Here is an 18657-nt window from a genome sequence, read left to right on the forward strand (position 1 = left end):
AGAAGGCTGCCTAATACTGAAGCACCCCCAAACAACAAACCAAATGCAACAACTAGTTCAAGCATTCCTGGGGGAAGGTCTGCAGAAGACGGATTTGCATACAGTGATGTCATCCAAGCAGTGGGCCAAAGTTGGCTGGAACCCTCATCTGCATATGAAAAGAGAAAAGGGGTATGCAGGGCAGGGCGGCCTTTTGCGGCGCTTGGATGACCCTTAGTTCGCATTAAACACCCCCACCCTCCTTCGGTGTGGGGCTCATGTTGGCCATGCCCCAGCCCCTGAAGCATTCAAGCTGATTTCTTTCAGCAGCTTGGCACTGTAACAGCTCCAGAGCTGCTCTGTAAGGCAAGTAAAAGGGTGTGGGCCCTGCAGCACTACCTGTAGTTTGCATTGTGCATCGGAAGGCACAAAGTAAGCAGACAGGAGGAGAAGTCAGGATAGTGCACAAGGGTGTAGAAGGGAGGGGCTCAAGAAAAAAGAAGTGGAAACAGACAGCAAACTAGGCTGGAGAGAGACCTGAGACAAATAGATCTGAATTATATGAGAGCCGACTAGGGGAAACACAAATTATGCAGTCAAGTTTCCCACATTTGGGGAAATCGCAGGGGCAGCACACCCAGAGTGCAATGGGTGAGCCTTGCCCTGGGAGAAGCAACTTCATGATCATAGTATCTAACCTGGCAGGTAAGTAGGAGTTGGGCTAGAGCTGGGGAGGGTCGCTGCTCGGGCACCCCCCTGTCAAGTGAAGGAGATCCAACTGAGGCAGCACAAGGGAACTCTTGAAAGAAGAACAAGGCTAGAGGAAGATCTGAGACAAAGAAATCTGACTTTTACCAGAGCTGACCAGAGGAAAGCACAAACACAGTCCCCCACTACCACAAATAATGCAGTTGAGTTTCCCACATTTGGGGAAATCACAGAGGTCAGCATACCCAGAATGCAATGAATGAACCTAACCCTGGGAGAACAATCTTCATGACCATGTTATCTCCTATGCAAAATAAGTATGATTTGGGATAGGGCTGGGGAGGGCCGCTGCTCAGGCACATCTCTGTCAAGTAAAGGAGATTCAACTGAGGCAGCACAAGGGAACTCTCATCTGGGGACAACAACTGCAGGGAGAACACATATTTTCAGATGAACATGGGAGGGCAGAAGGCTGCCTAATACTGAAGCACCCCCAAACAACAAACCAAATGCAACAACTAGTGCAAGCATTCCTGGGGGAAGGCCTGCCGCAGATGGATTTGCATATGGTGATGTCATCCAAGCAGTGGGTCAAAGTTGGCTTCAACCCTCGTCTGCATATGAAAAGAGAAAAGGGGCATGCAGGGCATGGCGGCCTTTTGCGGCGCTTGGCTGACCCCTAGTTTGCATTAAACACCTCCACCCTCCGTCGGTGTGGGGCTCTTGTTGGCTATGCCCCAGCACCTGAAGCATTCAAGCTGATTTCTTGCTGCAGCTGGGCACTGTAACAGCTCCAGAGCTGCTCTGTAAGGCAAGGTAAAAGGGTGTGGGCCCTGCAGCACTACCTGTAGTTTGCATTGTGCGTTGGAAGGCACAAAGTAAGCAGACAGGAGAAGTCAGGAGAGTGCACAAGGGCATAGAAGGCAGCGGCTCAAGAAAAGAGAAGTGGAAACAGACAGCAAACTAGGCTGGAGAGAGACCTGAGACAAAGAGATCTGAATTACACCAGGTCCGTCATTATATTATATATACCAACAGTAGTTATATATATTTTTTTTTATATCATTAATTATCATCTCTATACTAGCAGACGCAGTACGGTAGTCCACGGCTGTGGCTATCTCTGTGTCGTCAGTGCTCGTCCATAATTGTATACCTACCTACCTGTGGTGGAAGTTTTTTTCTATCTTCTTCATACTAGTAGTTTAGCAGTCTGCTGACAGTGTCCACCAGGTCCGTCATTATATTATATATACCTACAGTAGTTATATATATTTTTTTTTTATATCATTAATTATCATCTCTATACTAGCAGACGCAGTACGGTAGTCCACGGCTGTAGCTACCTCTGTGTCGTCAGTCACTCGTCATCCATAAGTATACTAGTATCCATCCATCTCCATTGTTTACCTGAGGTGCCTTTTAGTTGTGCCTATTAAAATATGGAGAACAAAAATGTTGAGGTTCCAAAAATAGGGAAAGATCAAGATCCACTTCCACCTCGTGCTGAAGCTGCTGCCACTAGTCATGGCCGAGACGATGAAATTCCATCAACGTCGTCTGCCAAGGCCGATGCCCAATGTCATAGTACAGAGCATGTAAAATCCAAAACACAAAAGATCAGTAAAAAAAGGACTCAAAAATCTAAATAAAAATCGTCAGAGGAGAAGCGTAAACTTGCCAATATGCCATTTACCACACGGAGTGGCAAGGAACGGCTGAGGCCCTGGCCTATGTTCATGGCTAGTGGTTCAGCTTCACATGAGGATGGAAGCACTCAGCCTCTCGCTAGAAAAATGAAAAGACTTAAGCTGGCAAAAGCACAGCAAAGAACTGTGCGTTCTTCAAAATCACAAATCCACAAGGAGAGTCCAATTGTGTCGGTTGCGATGCCTGACCTTCCCAACACTGGACGTGAAGAGCATGCACCTTCCACCATTTGCACGCCCCCTGCAAGTGCTGGAAGGAGCACCCGCAGTCCAGTTCCTGATAGTCAGATTGAAGATGTCAGTGTTGAAGTACACCAGGATGAGGAGGATATGGGTGTTGCTGGCGCTGGGGAGGAAATTGACAAGGAGGATTCTGATGGTGAGGTGGTTTGTTTAAGTCAGGCACCCGGCGAGACACCTGTTGTCCGTGGGAGGAATATGGCCATTGACATGCCTGGTGAAAATACCAAAAAAATCAGCTCTTCGGTGTGGAAGTATTTCAACAGAAATGCGGACAACAGGTGTCAAGCCGTGTGTTGCCTTTGTCAAGCTGTAATAAGTAGGGGTAAGGACGTTAACCACCTCGGAACATCCTCCCTTATACGTCACCTGCAGCGCATTCATCATAAGTCAGTGACAAGTTCAAAAACTTTGGGCGACAGCGGAAGCAGTCCACTGACCAGTAAATCCCTTCCTCTTGTAACCAAGCTCACGCAAACCACCCCACCAACTCCCTCAGTGTCAATTTCCTCCTTCCCCAGGAATGCCAATAGTCCTGCAGGCCATGTCACTGACAATTCTGACGAGTTCTCTCCTGCCTGGGATTCCTCCGATGCATCCTTGAGTGTAACGCCTACTGCTGCTGGCGCTGCTGTTGTTGCTGCTGGGAGTCGATGGTCATCCCAGAGGGGAAGTCGTAAGACCACTTTTACTACTTCCACCAAGCAATTGACTGTCCAACAGTCTTTTGCAAGGAAGATGAAATATCACAGCAGTCATCCTGCTGCAAAGCGGATAACTGAGGCCTTGGCATCCTGGGCAGTGAGAAACGTGGTTCCGGTATCCATCATTACTTCAGAGCCAACTATAGACTTGATTGAGGTACTGTGTCCCCGGTACCAAATACCATCTAGGTTCCATTTCTCTAGGCAGGCGATACCGAAAATGTACACAGACCTCAGAAAAAGACTCACCAGTGTCCTAAAAAATGCAGTTGTACCCAATGTCCACTTAACCACGGACATGTGGACAAGTGGAGCAGGGCAGACTCAGGACTATATGACTGTGACAGCCCACTGGGTAGATGTATTGACTCCCGCCGCAAGAACAGCAGCGGCGGCACCAGTAGCAGCATCTCGCAAACGCCAACTCTTTCCTAGGCAGGCTACGCTTTGTATCACCGCTTTCCAGAATACGCACACAGCTGAAAACCTCTTACGGCAACTAAGGAAGATCATCACAGAATGGCTTACCCCAATTGGACTCTCCTGTGGATTTGTGGCATCGGACAACGCCAGCAATATTGTGCGTGCATTATATCTGGGCAAATTCCAGCACGTCCCATGTTTTGCACATACCTTGAATTTGGTGGTGCAGAATTATTTAAAAAACGACAGGGGCGTGCAAGAGATGCTGTCGGTGGCCACAAGAATTGCGGGACACTTTCGGCGTACAGGCACCACGTACAGAAGACTGGAGCAACACCAAAAACGCCTGAACCTGCCCTGCCATCATCTGAAGCAAGAAGTGGTAACGAGGTGGAATTCAACCCTCTATATGCTTCAGAGGATGGAGGAGCAGCAAAAGGCCATTCAAGCCTATACATCTGACCACGATATAGGAGGTGGAATGCACCTGTCTCAAGCGCAGTGGAGAATGATTTCAACGTTGTGCAAGGTTCTGCAACCTTTTGAACTTGCCACACGTGAAGTCAGTTCAGACACTGCCAGCCTGAGTCAGGTCATTCCCGTCATCAGGCTTTTGCAGAAGAAGCTGGAGACATTGAAGGAGGAGCTAAGACAGAGCGATTCCGCTAGGCATGTGGGACTTGTGGATGGAGCCCTTCATTCGCTTAACCAGGATTCACGGGTGGTCAATCTGTTGAAATCAGAGCACTACATTTTGGCCACCGTGCTCGATCCTAGATTTAAAACCTACGTTGTATCTCTCTTTCCGGCAGACACAAGTCTGCAGGGGTTCAAAGACCTGCTGGTGAGAAAATTATCAAGTCAAGCGGAACTTGATCGGTCAACAGCTCCTCCTTCACATTCTCCCGCAATTGGGGGTGCGAGGAAAAGGCTCAGAATTCCGAGCCCACCCGCTGGCGGTGATGCAGGGCAGTCTGGAGCGACTGCTGATGCTGACATCTGGTCCGGACTGAAGGACCTGCCAACGATTACGGACATGTCGTCTACTGTCACTGCATATGATTCTCTCACCATTGAAAGAATGGTGGAGGATTATATGAGTGACCGCATCCAAGTAGGCACGTCAGACAGTCCGTACGTATACTGGCAGGAAAAAGAGGCAATTTGGAGGCCCTTGCACAAACTGGCTTTATTCTACCTAAGTTGCCCTCCCACAAGTGTGTACTCCGAAAGAGTGTTTAGTGCCGCCGCTCACCTTGTCAGCAATCGGCGTACGAGGTTACTTCCAGAAAATGTGGAGAAGATGATGTTCATTAAAATGAATTATAATCAATTTCTCCGTGGAGACATTGACCAGCAGCAATTGCCTCCACAAAGTATACAGGGAGCTGAGATGGTGGATTCCAGTGGGGACGAATTGATAATCTGTAAGGAGGGGGATGTACACGGTGATGAATCGGAGGATGATGAGGTGGACATCTTGCCTCTATAGAGCCAGTTTGTGCAAGGAGAGATTAATTGCTTCTTTTTTGGTGGGGGTCCAAACCAACCCGTCATTTCAGTCACAGTCGTGTGGCAGACCCTGTCACTGAAATGATGGGTTGGTTAAAGTGTGCATGTCCTGTTTATACAACATAAGGGTGGGTGGGAGGGCCCAAGGCAATTCCACCTTGCACCTCTTTTTTCTTTTATTTTTCTTTGCGTCATGTGCTGTTTGGGGAGTGTTTTTTGGAAGGGCCATCCTGCGTGACACTGCAGTGCCACTCCTAGATGGGCCAGGTGTTTGTGTCGGCCACTTGGGTCGCTGAGCTTAGTCACACAGCTACCTCATTGCGCCTCTTTTTTTCTTTGCGTCATGTGCTGTTTGGGGAGTGTTTTTTGGAAGGGCCATCCTGCGTGACACTGCAGTGACACTCCTAGATGGGCCAGGTGTTTGTGTCGTCCACTTGGGTCGCTGAGCTTAGTCACACAGCTACCTCATTGCGCCTCTTTTTTTCTTTGCGTCATGTGCTGTTTGGGGAGTGTTTTTTGGAAGGGCCATCCTGCGTGACACTGCAGTGCCACTCCTAGATGGGCCAGGTGTTTGTGTCGGCCACTTGGGTCGCTGAGCTTAGTCACACAGCTACCTCATTGCGCCTCTTTTTTTCTTTGCGTCATGTGCTGTTTGGGGAGTGTTTTTTGGAAGGGCCATCATGCGTGACACTGCAGTGCCACTCCTAGATGGGCCAGGTGTTTGTGTCGGCCACTTGGGTCACTGAGCTTAGTCATCCAGCGACCTCGGTGCAAATTTTAGGACTAAAAATAATATTGTGAGGTGTGAGGTGTTAAGAATAGACTGAAAATGAGTGGAAATTATGGTTATTGAGGTTAATAATACTTTGGGATCAAAATGACTCCCAAATTCTATGATTTAAGCTGTTTTTTAGGGTTTTTTGAAAAAAACACCCGAATCCAAAACACACCCGAATCCGACAAAAAAAATTCGGTGAGGTTTAGCCAAAACGCGTTCGAACCCAAAACACGGCCGCGGAACCGAACCCAAAACCAAAACACAAAACCCGAAAAATTTCCGGTGCACATCTCTAGTGGCCATGCCATGTCACTGTGCAGGAGCCAGCACCGCTCACACACTAGTCCCCGGTGCAGCCCCCAACCCCCGGGACACCCGGAGCAACAAAATGTAGATTCAGGCCACCAGGCCACGCCCCTACCTATGAAACCATGCCTCCTTTTTACCATTGCGCTGCTTATCTGCGCGTACTGCATTACAATCTCCCTCGCCACCTCTCTGGGTGTCACCAGTGATAGTGACACCTCTGCCATGCTTGTAGCAGCTGGTCCTAAGATCTACGCCTCAAGCCCTGAGTGTTTGCCCTTGTGACTTGTTGATCATCATAGCAAAGCAGATGCTTACAGAAAACTGCAGGGGCTTAGATTGAAAATAAAAAAAATTGATGGGTATAAGGTAGAGAGGAGCGGGTTCGGTTCTCCGAGAACCGAATTCCCCACGAACTCCACGTGGTTTACACTGGTACGAGGCAGGCTCGGTTGTTCCCGCCTGACTCGGAAAACCTGAACAAGGGAAAATGTCATCATCCCGCTGTCGGATTCTCGCGAGATTCGGATTCCATATAAAGAGCTGCGCGTTGCCGCCATTTTTACTCGTGCATTGAAGAGAGAGCGGAGAGGACGTGGCTATGTTCTCTCAGTGGAAATCTCAATATCAGTGCTCAGTATCAGTGGATACTTATTGCTGCTCAGTAATACTAGTAGTGTGTCTCTCCTGCTCAGTGTCAGTTCTCAGTAGTATCCTCATCAGTGCTCAGTATCACTGCTCATTGTCTTGTGCTGCATTGTTGTGCTCAGCATACTACAGTACATTACTAATAGTCCAGTGCTGCATCTTGCTGCTCAGTGTCAGTTCTAGTATCCTCATCAGTGCTCACTATCACTGCTCATTGCATTGTGGTGTTCTGTATACTACAGTAACATAGTAATATAGTAACATATAGTAACATAGTTTTTGAGGTTGAATAGAGGCAAATTGCCCATCGTGTTCAACCTGTTTTAAGTTGTGATGATTCTACATACTTGCTGAATAATGTTTTATGACTAGTTAGCTACTACAACTCATGTTACCCCCGGATTAACCATGTTGATATTTTAAGTATTATAACCTTGGATAGCTTTTTCATTCAGAAATGTATCCATTCCTTTTTTAAATCCAATTACAGAGTCCGCCATTACCACCTTCCCTGGCAGGGAATTCCACATCCTGATTGCCCTAACAGTGAAGATCATAGTATCTCTCCTGGCAGGTAAGTAGGAGTTGGGCCAGAGCTGTGGAGGATTGCTGCTCGGGCACCCCCTGTCAAGTGAAGGAGATCCAACTGAGGCAGCACAAGGGAACTCTCGAAAGAAGAACAAGGCTAGAGGAAGATCTGAGACAAAGAAATCTGACTTTTACCAGAGCTGACCAGAGGAAAGCACAAACACAGTCCCCCACTACCACAAATAATGCAGTCGAGTTTCCCACATTTGGGGAAATCACAGGGGTCAGCATACCCAGAATGCAATGAATGAACCTCACCCTGGGAGAACAATCTTCATGACCATGGTATCGCCTATGCAAAATAAGTATGATTTGGGATAGGGCTGGGGAGGGCCGCTGCTCAGGCACATCTCTGTCAAGTAAAGGAGATTCAACTGAGGCAGCACAAGGGAACTCTCATCTGGAGACAACAACTGCAGGGAGAACACATATTTTCAGATGAACATGGGAGGGCAGAAGGCTGCCTAATACTGAAGCACCCCCAAACAACAAACCAAATGCAACAACTAGTACAAGCATTCCTGGGGGAAGTTCTGCAGAAGATGGATTTGCATACGGTGATGTCATCCAAGCAGTGGGCCAAAGTTGGCTGGAACCCTCATCTGCATATGAAAAGAGAAAAGGGGTATGCAGGGCATGGCGGCCTTTTGCGGCGCTTGGATGACCCTTAGTTCGCATTAAACACCCCCACCCTCCTTCGGTGTGGGGCTCATGTTGACAATGCCCCAGCCCCTGAAGCATTCAAGCTGATTTCTTACAGCAGCTTGGCACTGTAACAGCTCCAGAGCTGCTCTGTAAGGCAAGTAAAAGGGTGTGTAGTTTGCATTGTGCATTGGAAGGCACAAAGTAAGCAGACAGGAGGAGAAGTCAGGATAGTGCACAAGGGTATAAAAGGGAGGGGCTCAAGAAAAAAGAAGTGGAAACAGACAGCAAACTAGGCTGGAGAGAGACCTGAGACAAAGAGATCTGAATTATACGAGAGCCGACCAGGGGAAACACAAATTATGCAGTCAAGTTTCCCACATTTGGGGAAATCGCAGGGGCAGCACACCCAGAGTGCAATGGGTGAGCCTTGCCCTGGGAGAAGCACCTTCATGATCATAGTATCTCACCTGGCAGGTAAGTAGGAGTTGGGCTTGAGCTGGGGAGGGTCGCTGCTCGGGCACCCCCCTGTCAAGTGAAGGAGATCCAACTGAGGCAGCACAAGGGAACTCTCGAAAGAAGAACAAGGCTAGAGGAAGATCTGAAACAAAGAAATCTGACTTTTACCAGAGCTGACCAGAGGAAAACACAAACACAGTCCCCCACTACCACAAATAATGCAGTCGAGTTACCCACATTTGGGGAAATCACAGGGGTCAGCATACCCAGAATGCAATGAATGAACCTCACCCTGGGAGAATAATCTTCATGACCATGGTATCTCCTATGCAAAATAAGTATGATTTGGGATAGGGCTGGGGAGGGCCGCTGCTCAGGCACATCTCTGTCAAGTAAAGGAGATTCAACTGAGGCAGCACAAGGGAACTCCAGCATCCTCTACAGACTAAGAGAAAAGGATTTACCGGTAGGTATTAAAATCCTATTTTCTCATACGACCTAGAGGATGCTGGGGTCACATTAAGAACCATGGGGTTATACCAAAGCTCTTGAACGGGTGGAAGAGTGCGTACGACTCTGCAGCACCGAATGACCCAACTTGAGGTTATCATCGGCAAGGATGCAGTGGCGTTAATGTTTCCTGGTGTCAACCTGTATTATTTCAGTAGATATTGAAATGAGGATGCATCTTGCTGCCTTTCCAATGAAGCAAGTTTAATTTAGTAATAGGTGAAAAACCATCCCTACAAAGATGTTAATCAGATACTTGGCTTTGTGGACACTTTTCAGAGAACAAATTTGTTAGCATAAAAATAAAGCCAGAAAATGAAGAGCTGTTTAATCACTCAATTGGATTTTTTTGCCAGCATATTTCTTTTTCTCTGCAAACCACTGCTAAATTGTGCTTCCTAGCTGTTTTTATAAAATCACTGAATCAAATCTAACTCTGATTACATCAGAGAAGGCCAGGTACCCTACACCATAACAGGGGTTTTTGAAATTTTGACTTGTCTACTTAAAGATCACCAAAATCTGATAACAAGGTCAATTACATCCCTGGGTGGGATTAAACCACCAACCCTTTGGTTAATAACCAATCACACTAACCAATTGCGCCACAGAGACACTTTGCAAAAGTCCATACTGACAAAGGCTAATAAGCATTCATCTAGAACGTTTCCTAGAAAAACTTTAAAAAGTCAATAATCTGGAGAGTTTTTGTAAGATGTTTCTTCCATCAACCAACGAAGAAACACATTGTTACTTTCCCATGATGAGTGAGTGCTTCAAGATCTCTTGCACTTACATGTGCAGCAGAGTACTGTAATGAAAGCATGCTGGGTTCATAACCCAGAGGTAGGCAGATTGAAACTATCCTCTGCTATATGCATTTTTTTTTTGTTAATTAAAGTAATCCAAAACTGGGATTGATATTTTTTCTCTTTTATTTTTACTTAAAGTACAATAACTTTTACCATTTTAATATGTTTTAATAGTATATTGACAGTATTGTTTTCTTTCAAAAATCCACTTAATTTTCTTTACCCGATTATTAAAATGGTAATTGACAAAAACAAACTACATTGTCACCAGAAGAGCAATACAAAATGTACAAGTGATATATTAAAATCATCTTTCCAGCTTGAATTTCAATGATGCATTGGGGCAACGATTTTGTGAGAAACATCTTCACCCTTAAATAAAGATTTTCTTAATTCCTTACCTGTGTGCTAATTAGATATCACCTTGTTTTCACATTAAACAGACTTCCACATGAGAAAGCAGCAAGGATGCAGTGGCGTTAATGTTTCCTGGTGTCAACCTGTATTATTTCAGTAGATATTGAAATGAGGATGCATCTTGCTGCCTTTCCAATGAAGCAAGTTTAATTTAGTAATAGGTGAAAAACCATCCCTACAAAGATGTTAATCCGATACTTGGCTTTGTGGACACTTTTCAGAGAACAAATTTGTTAGCATAAAAATAAAGCCAGAAAATGAAGAGCTGTTTAATCACTCAATTGGATTTTTCTGCCAGCATATTTCATTTTCTCTGCAACCCACTGCTAAATTGTGCTTCCTAGCTGTTTTTTGATAAAATCACTTAATCAAATCTAACTCTGATTACATCAGAGTAGGCCAGGTACCCTACACCATAAGAGGGGGTTTGAAATTTTGACTTGTCTACTTAAAGATCACCAAAATCTGATGACAAGGTCAATAACATCCCTGGGTGGGATTGAACCACCAACCCTTTGGTTAATAACCAAACACACTAACCGATTGCACCACAGAGACACTTTGCAAAAGTACATACTGACAAAGGCTAATAAGCATTCATCTAGAACGTTTCCTAGAAAACTTTAAAAAGTCAATAATCTGGAGAGATTTTGTAAGATGTTTCTTCCATCAACCAATGAAGAAACGCATTGGTACTTTCCCATGATGAGTGAGTGCTTCAGGATCTCTTGCACTTACATGTGCAGCAGAGTACTGCAATGGAAGCATGCTGGGCCCATAACCCAGAGGTAGGCAGATTGAAACTATCCTCTGCTATATGCATTTTTTTTTGTTAATTAAAGTAATCCAAAACTGGGATTGATATTTTTGCTCTTTTATTTTTACTTAAAGTACAATAACTTTTACCATTTTAATTTGTTTTAATAGTATATTGACAGTATTGTTTTCTTTCAAAAATCCACTTAATTTTCTTTACCCTATTATTAAAATGGTAATTGACAAAAACAAACTACATTGTCACCAGAAGAGCAATACAAAATGTACAAGTGATATATTAAAATCATCTTTCCAGCTTGAATTTCAATGATGCATTGGGGCAACGATTTTGTGAGAAACATCTTCACCCTTAAATAAAGATTTTCTTAATTCCTTACCTGTGTGCTAATTAGATATCACCTTGTTTTCACATTAAACAGACTTCCACATGAGAAAGCAGCAAGGATGCAGTGGCGTTAATGTTTCCTGGTGTCAACCTGTATTATTTCAGTAGATATTGAAATGAGGATGCATCTTGCTGCCTTTCCAATGAAGCAAGTTTAATTTAGTAATAGGTGAAAAACCATCCCTACAAAGATGTTAATCAGATACTTGGCTTTGTGGACACTTTTCAGAGAACAAATTTGTTAGCATAAAAATAAAGCCAGAAAATGAAGAGCTGTTTAATCACTCAATTGGATTTTTTTGCCAGCATATTTCTTTTTCTCTGCAAACCACTGCTAAATTGTGCTTCCTAGCTGTTTTTATAAAATCACTGAATCAAATCTAACTCTGATTACATCAGAGAAGGCCAGGTACCCTACACCATAACAGGGGTTTTTGAAATTTTTACTTGTCTACTTAAAGATCACCAAAATCTGATAACAAGGTCAATTACGTCCCTGGGTGGGATTGAACCACCAACCTTTTGGTTAATAGCCGTACACACTAACTGATTGCGCCACAGCGACACTTTGCGAAAGTACATACTGACAAAGGCTAATAAGCATTCATCTAGAACGTTTCCTAGAAAAACTTTAAATAGTCAATAATCTGGAGAGTTTTTGTAAGATGTTTCTTCCATCAACCAATGAAGAAACACATTGGTACTTTCCCATGATGAGTGAGTGCTTCAGGATCTCTTGCAATTACATGTGCAGCAGAGTACTGTAATGGAAGCTCGCTGGGTCCATAACCCAGAGGTAGGCAGATTGAAACTATCCTCTGCTATATGCATTTTTTTTTGTTAATTAAAGTAAACCAAAACTGGGATTGATATTTTTGCTCTTTTATTTTTACTTAAAGTACAATAACTTTTACCATTTTAATTTGTTTTAATAGTATATTGACAGTATTGTTTTCTTTCAAAAATCCACTTAATTTTCTTTACCCGATTATTAAAATGGTAATTGACAAAAACAAACTACATTGTCACCAGAAGAGCAATACAAAATGTACAAGTGATATATTAAAATCATCTTTCCAGCTTGGATTTCAATGATGCATTGGGGCAACGATTTTGTGAGAAACATCTTCACCCTTAAATAAAGATTTTCTTAATTCCTTACATGTGTGCTAATTAGATATCACCTTGTTTTCACATTAAACAGACTTCCACATGAGAAAACAGCAAAGATGCAGTGGCGTTAATGTTTCATGGTGTCAACCTGTATTATTTCCGTAGATATTGAAATGAGGATGCATCTTGCTGCCTTTCCAATGAAGCAAGTTTAATTTAGTAATAGGTGAAAAACCATCCCTACAAAGATGTTAATCAGATACTTGGCTTTGTGGACACTTTTCAGAGAACAAATTTGTTATCATAAAAATAAAGCCAGAAAATGAAGAGCTGTTTAATCACTCAATTGTATTTTTCTGCCAGCATTTTTCTTTTTCTCTGCAACCCACTGCTAAATTGTGCTTCCTAGCTGTTTTTTTATAAAATCACTTAATCAAATCTAACTCTGATTACATCAGAGAAGGCCAGGTACCCTACACCATAAGAGGGGGTTTGCAATTTTGACTTGTCTACTTAAATATCACCAAAATCTGATCACAAGGTCAATTACGTCCCTGGGTGGGATTGAACCACCAACCTTTTGATTAATAGCTGAACACACTAACCGATTGCGCCACAGAGACACTTTGCAAAAAGAATATACTGACAAAGACTAATAAGCATTCATCTAGAACGTTTCCTAGAAAAACTTTAAAAAGTCAATAATCTGGAGAGTTTTTGTAAGATGTTTCTTCCAGCAACCAATGAAGAAACACATTGGTACTTCCGCATGATGAGTGAGTGCTTCAGGATCTCTTGCACTTACATGTGCAGCAGAGTACTGCAATGGAAGCATGCTGGGCCCATAACCCAGAGGTAGGCAGATTGAAACTATCCTTTGCTATATGCATTTTTTTTTGTTCATTAAAGTAATCCAAAACTGGGATTGATATTTTAGCTTTTATTTTTACTTAAAGTACAATAACTTTTACCATTTTAATTTGTTTTAATAGTATATTGACAGTATTGTTTTCTTTCAAAAATCCACTTAATTTTCTTTACCCTATTATTAAAATGGTAATTGACAAAAATAAACTACATTGTCACCAGAAGAGCAATACAAAATGTACAAGTGATATAATAAAATCATCTTTCCAGCTTGAATTTCAATGATGCATTGGGGCAATGATTTTGTGAGAAACATCTTTACCCTTAAATAAAGATTTTCTTAATTCCTTACCTGTGTGCTAATTAGATATCACCTTGTTTTCACATTAAACAGACTTCCACATGAGAAAGCAGCAAGGATGCAGTGGCGTTAATGTTTCCTGGTGTCAACCTGTATTATTTCAGTAGATATTGAAATGAGGATGCATCTTGCTGCCTTTCCAATGAAGCAAGTTTAATTTAGTAATAGGTGAAAAACCATCCCTACAAATATGTTAATCAGATACTTGGCTTTGTGGACACTTTTCAGAGAACAAATTTGTTATCATAAAAATAAAGCCAGAAAATGAAGAGCTGTTTAATCACTCAATTGTATTTTTCTGCCAGCATTTTTCTTTTTCTCTGCAACCCACTGCTAAATTGTGCTTCCTAGCTGTTTTTTTATAAAATCACTTAATCAAATCTAACTCTGATTACATCAGAGAAGGCCAGGTACCCTACACCATAAGAGGGGGTTTGCAATTTTGACTTGTCTACTTAAATATCACCAAAATCTGATCACAAGGTCAATTACATCCCTGGGTGGGATTGAACCACCAACCTTTTGATTAATAGCTGAACACACTAACCGATTGCGCCACAGAGACACTTTGCAAAAAGAATATACTGACAAAGACTAATAAGCATTCATCTAGAACGTTTCCTAGAAAAACTTTAAAAAGTCAATAATCTGGAGAGTTTTTGTAAGATGTTTCTTCCAGCAACCAATGAAGAAACACATTGGTACTTTCGCATGATGAGTGAGTGCTTCAGGATCTCTTGCACTTACATGTGCAGCAGAGTACTGCAATGGAAGCATGCTGGGCCCATAACCCAGAGGTAGGCAGATTGAAACTATCCTTTGCTATATGCATTTTTTTTTTGTTCATTAAAGTAATCCAAAACTGGGATTGATATTTTAGCTTTTATTTTTACTTAAAGTACAATAACTTTTACCATTTTAATTTGTTTTAATAGTATATTGACAGTATTGTTTTCTTTCAAAAATCCACTTAATTTTCTTTACCCTATTATTAAAATGGTAATTGACAAAAATAAACTACATTGTCACCAGAAGAGCAATACAAAATGTACAAGTGATATATTAAAATCATCTTTCCAGCTTGAATTTCAATGATGCATTGGGGCAATGATTTTGTGAGAAACATCTTTACCCTTAAATAAAGATTTTCTTAATTCCTTACCTGTGTGCTAATTAGATATCACCTTGTTTTCACATTAAACAGACTTCCACATGAGAAAGCAGCAAGGATGCAGTGGCGTTAATGTTTCCTGGTGTCAACCTGTATTATTTCAGTAGATATTGAAATGAGGATGCATCTTGCTGCCTTTCCAATGAAGCAAGTTTAATTTAGTAATAGGTGAAAAACCATCCCTACAAATATGTTAATCAGATACTTGGCTTTGTGGACACTTTTCAGAGAACAAATTTGTTATCATAAAAATAAAGCCAGAAAATGAAGAGCTGTTTAATCACTCAATTGTATTTTTCTGCCAGCATTTTTCTTTTTCTCTGCAACCCACTGCTAAATTGTGCTTCCTAGCTGTTTTTTTATAAAATCACTTAATCAAATCTAACTCTGATTACATCAGAGAAGGCCAGGTACCCTACACCATAAGAGGGGGTTTGCAATTTTGACTTGTCTACTTAAATATCACCAAAATCTGATCACAAGGTCAATTACGTCCCTGGGTGGGATTGAACCACCAACCTTTTGATTAATAGCTGAACACACTAACCGATTGCGCCACAGAGACACTTTGCAAAAAGAATATACTGACAAAGACTAATAAGCATTCATCTAGAACGTTTCCTAGAAAAACTTTAAAAAGTCAATAATCTGGAGAGTTTTTGTAAGATGTTTCTTCCAGCAACCAATGAAGAAACACATTGGTACTTTCGCATGATGAGTGAGTGCTTCAGGATCTCTTGCACTTACATGTGCAGCAGAGTACTGCAATGGAAGCATGCTGGGCCCATAACCCAGAGGTAGGCAGATTGAAACTATCCTTTGCTATATGCATTTTTTTTTTGTTCATTAAAGTAATCCAAAACTGGGATTGATATTTTAGCTTTTATTTTTACTTAAAGTACAATAACTTTTACCATTTTAATTTGTTTTAATAGTATATTGACAGTATTGTTTTCTTTCAAAAATCCACTTAATTTTCTTTACCCTATTATTAAAATGGTAATTGACAAAAACAAACTACATTGTCACCAGAAGAGCAATACAAAATGTACAAGTGATATATTAAAATCATCTTTCCAGCTTGAATTTCAATGATGCATTGGGGCAATGATTTTGTGAGAAACATCTTTACCCTTAAATAAAGATTTTCTTAATTCCTTACCTGTGTGCTAATTAGATATCACCTTGTTTTCACATTAAACAGACTTCCACATGAGAAAGCAGCAAGGATGCAGTGGCGTTAATGTTTCCTGGTGTCAACCTGTATTATTTCAGTAGATATTGAAATGAGGATGCATCTTGCTGCCTTTCCAATGAAGCAAGTTTAATTTAGTAATAGGTGAAAAACCATCCCTACAAATATGTTAATCAGATACTTGGCTTTGTGGACACTTTTCAGAGAACAAATTAGTTAGCATAAAAATAAAGCCAGAAAATGAAGAGCTGTTTAATCACTCAATTGGATTTTTCTGCCAGCATATTTCTTTTTCTCTGCAACCCACTGCTAAATTGTGCTTCCTAGCTGTTTTTATAAAATCACTGAATCAAATCTAACTCTGATTACATCAGAGAAGGCCAGGTACCCTACACCATAACAGGGGGTTTGAAATTTTGACTTGTCTGCTTAAAGATCACCAAAATCTGATAACAAGGTCAATTAAGTCCCTGGGTGGGATTGAACCACCAACCTTTTGGTTAATAGCCTTACACACTAACTGATTGCGCCACAGCGACACTTTGCAAAAGTACTTACTGACAAAGGCTAATAAGCATTCATCTAGAACGATTCCTAGAAACATTTTAAAAAGTCAATAATGTGGAGAGTTTTTGTAAGATGTTTCTTCCATCAACCAATGAAGAAACACATTGGTACTTTCCCATGATGAGTGAGTGCTTCAGGATCTCTTGCACTTACATGTGCAGCAGAGTACTGTAATGGAAGCATGCTGGGTCCATAACCCAGAGGTAGGCAGATTGAAACTATCCTCTGCTATATGCATTTTTTTTTGTTCATTAAAGTAATCCAAAACTGGGATTGATATTTTAGCTTTTATTTTTACTTAAAGTACAATAACTTTTACCATTTTAATTTGTTTTAATAGTATATTGACAGTATTGTTTTCTTTCAAAAATCCAATTAATTTTCTTTACCCGATTATTAAAATGGTAACTGACAAAAACAAACTACATTGTCACCAGAAGAGCAATACAAAATGTACAAGTGATATATTAAAATCATCTTTCCAGCTTGAATTTCAATGATGCATTGGGGCAACGATTTTGTGAGAAACATCTTCACCCTTAAATAAAGATTTTCTTAATTCCTTACCTGTTTGCTAATTAGATATCACCTTGTTTTCACATTAAACAGACTTCCACATGAGAAAGCAGCAAGGATGCAGTGGCGTTAATGTTTCCTGGTGTCAACCTGTATTATTTCAGTAGATATTGAAATGAGGATGCATCTTGCTGCCTTTCCAATGAAGCAAGTTTAATTTAGTAATAGGTGAAAAACCATCCCTACAAAGGTGTTAATCAGAGACTTGGCTTTGTGGACACTTTTCAGAGAACAAATTTGTTAGCATAAAAATAAAGCCAGAAAATGAAGAGCTGTTTAATCACTCAATTGGATTTTTTTGATAGCATATTTCTTTTTCTCTGCAACCCACTGCTAAATTGTGCTTCCTAGCTGTTTTTATAAAATCACTGAATCAAATCTAACTCTGATTACATCAGAGAAGGCCAGGTACCCTACACCATAACAGGGGTTTTCGAAATTTTGACTTGTCTACTTAAAGATCAACAAAATCTGATAACAAGGTCAATAATGTCCCTGGGTGGGATTGAACCACCAACCTTTTGGTTAATAGCTGTACACACTAACTGATTGCGCCACAGCGACACTTTGCAAAAGTACATACTGACAAAGGCTAATAAGCATTCATCTAGAACGTTTCCTATAAAAACTTTAAATAGTCAATAATCTGGAGAGTTTTTGTAAGATGTTTCTTCCATCAACCAATGAAGAAACACATTGGTACTTTCCCATGATGAGTGAGTGCTTCAGGATCTCTTGCATTTACATGTGCAGCAGAGTACTGTTATGAAAGCATGCTGGGTCCATAACCCAGAGGTAGGCAGATTGAAACTATCCTCTGCTATATGCATTTTTTTTTTGTTAATTAAAGTAATCCAAAACTGGGATTGATATTTTTGCTCTTTTATTTTTACTTAAAGTACAATAACTTTTACCATTTTAATTTGTTTTAATAGTATATTGACAGTATTGTTTTCTTTCAAAAATCCAATTAATTTTCTTTACCCGATTATTAAAATGGTAATTGACAAAAACAAACTACATTGTCACCAGAAGAGCAATACAAAATGTACAAGTGATATATTAAAATCATCTTTCCAGCTTGAATTTCAATGATGCATTGGGGCAACGATTTTGTGAGAAACATCTTCACCCTTAAATAAAGATTTTCTTAATTCCTTACCTGTGTGCTAATTAGATATCACTTTGTTTTCACATTAAACAGACTTCC

At 41.2% G+C, this 18657-nt stretch overlaps 4 non-coding genes and 1 pseudogene across 4 annotated transcripts; all 5 read right to left on the reverse strand.

The window, feature by feature from the left end:
• Nucleotides 1-557: 557 nt before the first annotated feature.
• Nucleotides 558-692, reverse strand: LOC135032246 (U1 spliceosomal RNA; annotated as a pseudogene).
• Nucleotides 693-844: 152 nt separating this feature from the next.
• On the reverse strand, nt 845-1008 carry LOC135032137 (U1 spliceosomal RNA). The gene has a single exon (XR_010227692.1). It is a non-coding gene; the product is annotated as a U1 spliceosomal RNA (small nuclear RNA).
• Nucleotides 1009-7740: 6732 nt separating this feature from the next.
• On the reverse strand, nt 7741-7904 carry LOC135032345 (U1 spliceosomal RNA). The gene has a single exon (XR_010227887.1). It is a non-coding gene; the product is annotated as a U1 spliceosomal RNA (small nuclear RNA).
• A 655-nt stretch (nt 7905-8559) lies between these two features.
• Nucleotides 8560-8722, reverse strand: LOC135032176 (U1 spliceosomal RNA). The gene has a single exon (XR_010227729.1). It is a non-coding gene; the product is annotated as a U1 spliceosomal RNA (small nuclear RNA).
• A 152-nt stretch (nt 8723-8874) lies between these two features.
• On the reverse strand, nt 8875-9038 carry LOC135032150 (U1 spliceosomal RNA). The gene has a single exon (XR_010227704.1). It is a non-coding gene; the product is annotated as a U1 spliceosomal RNA (small nuclear RNA).
• Between the last annotated feature and the right edge of the window lie 9619 nt (nt 9039-18657).

Source organism: Pseudophryne corroboree, unplaced genomic scaffold (genome assembly GCF_028390025.1).
Source record: "Pseudophryne corroboree isolate aPseCor3 unplaced genomic scaffold, aPseCor3.hap2 scaffold_541, whole genome shotgun sequence".
NCBI lineage: Eukaryota > Metazoa > Chordata > Amphibia > Anura > Myobatrachidae > Pseudophryne > Pseudophryne corroboree.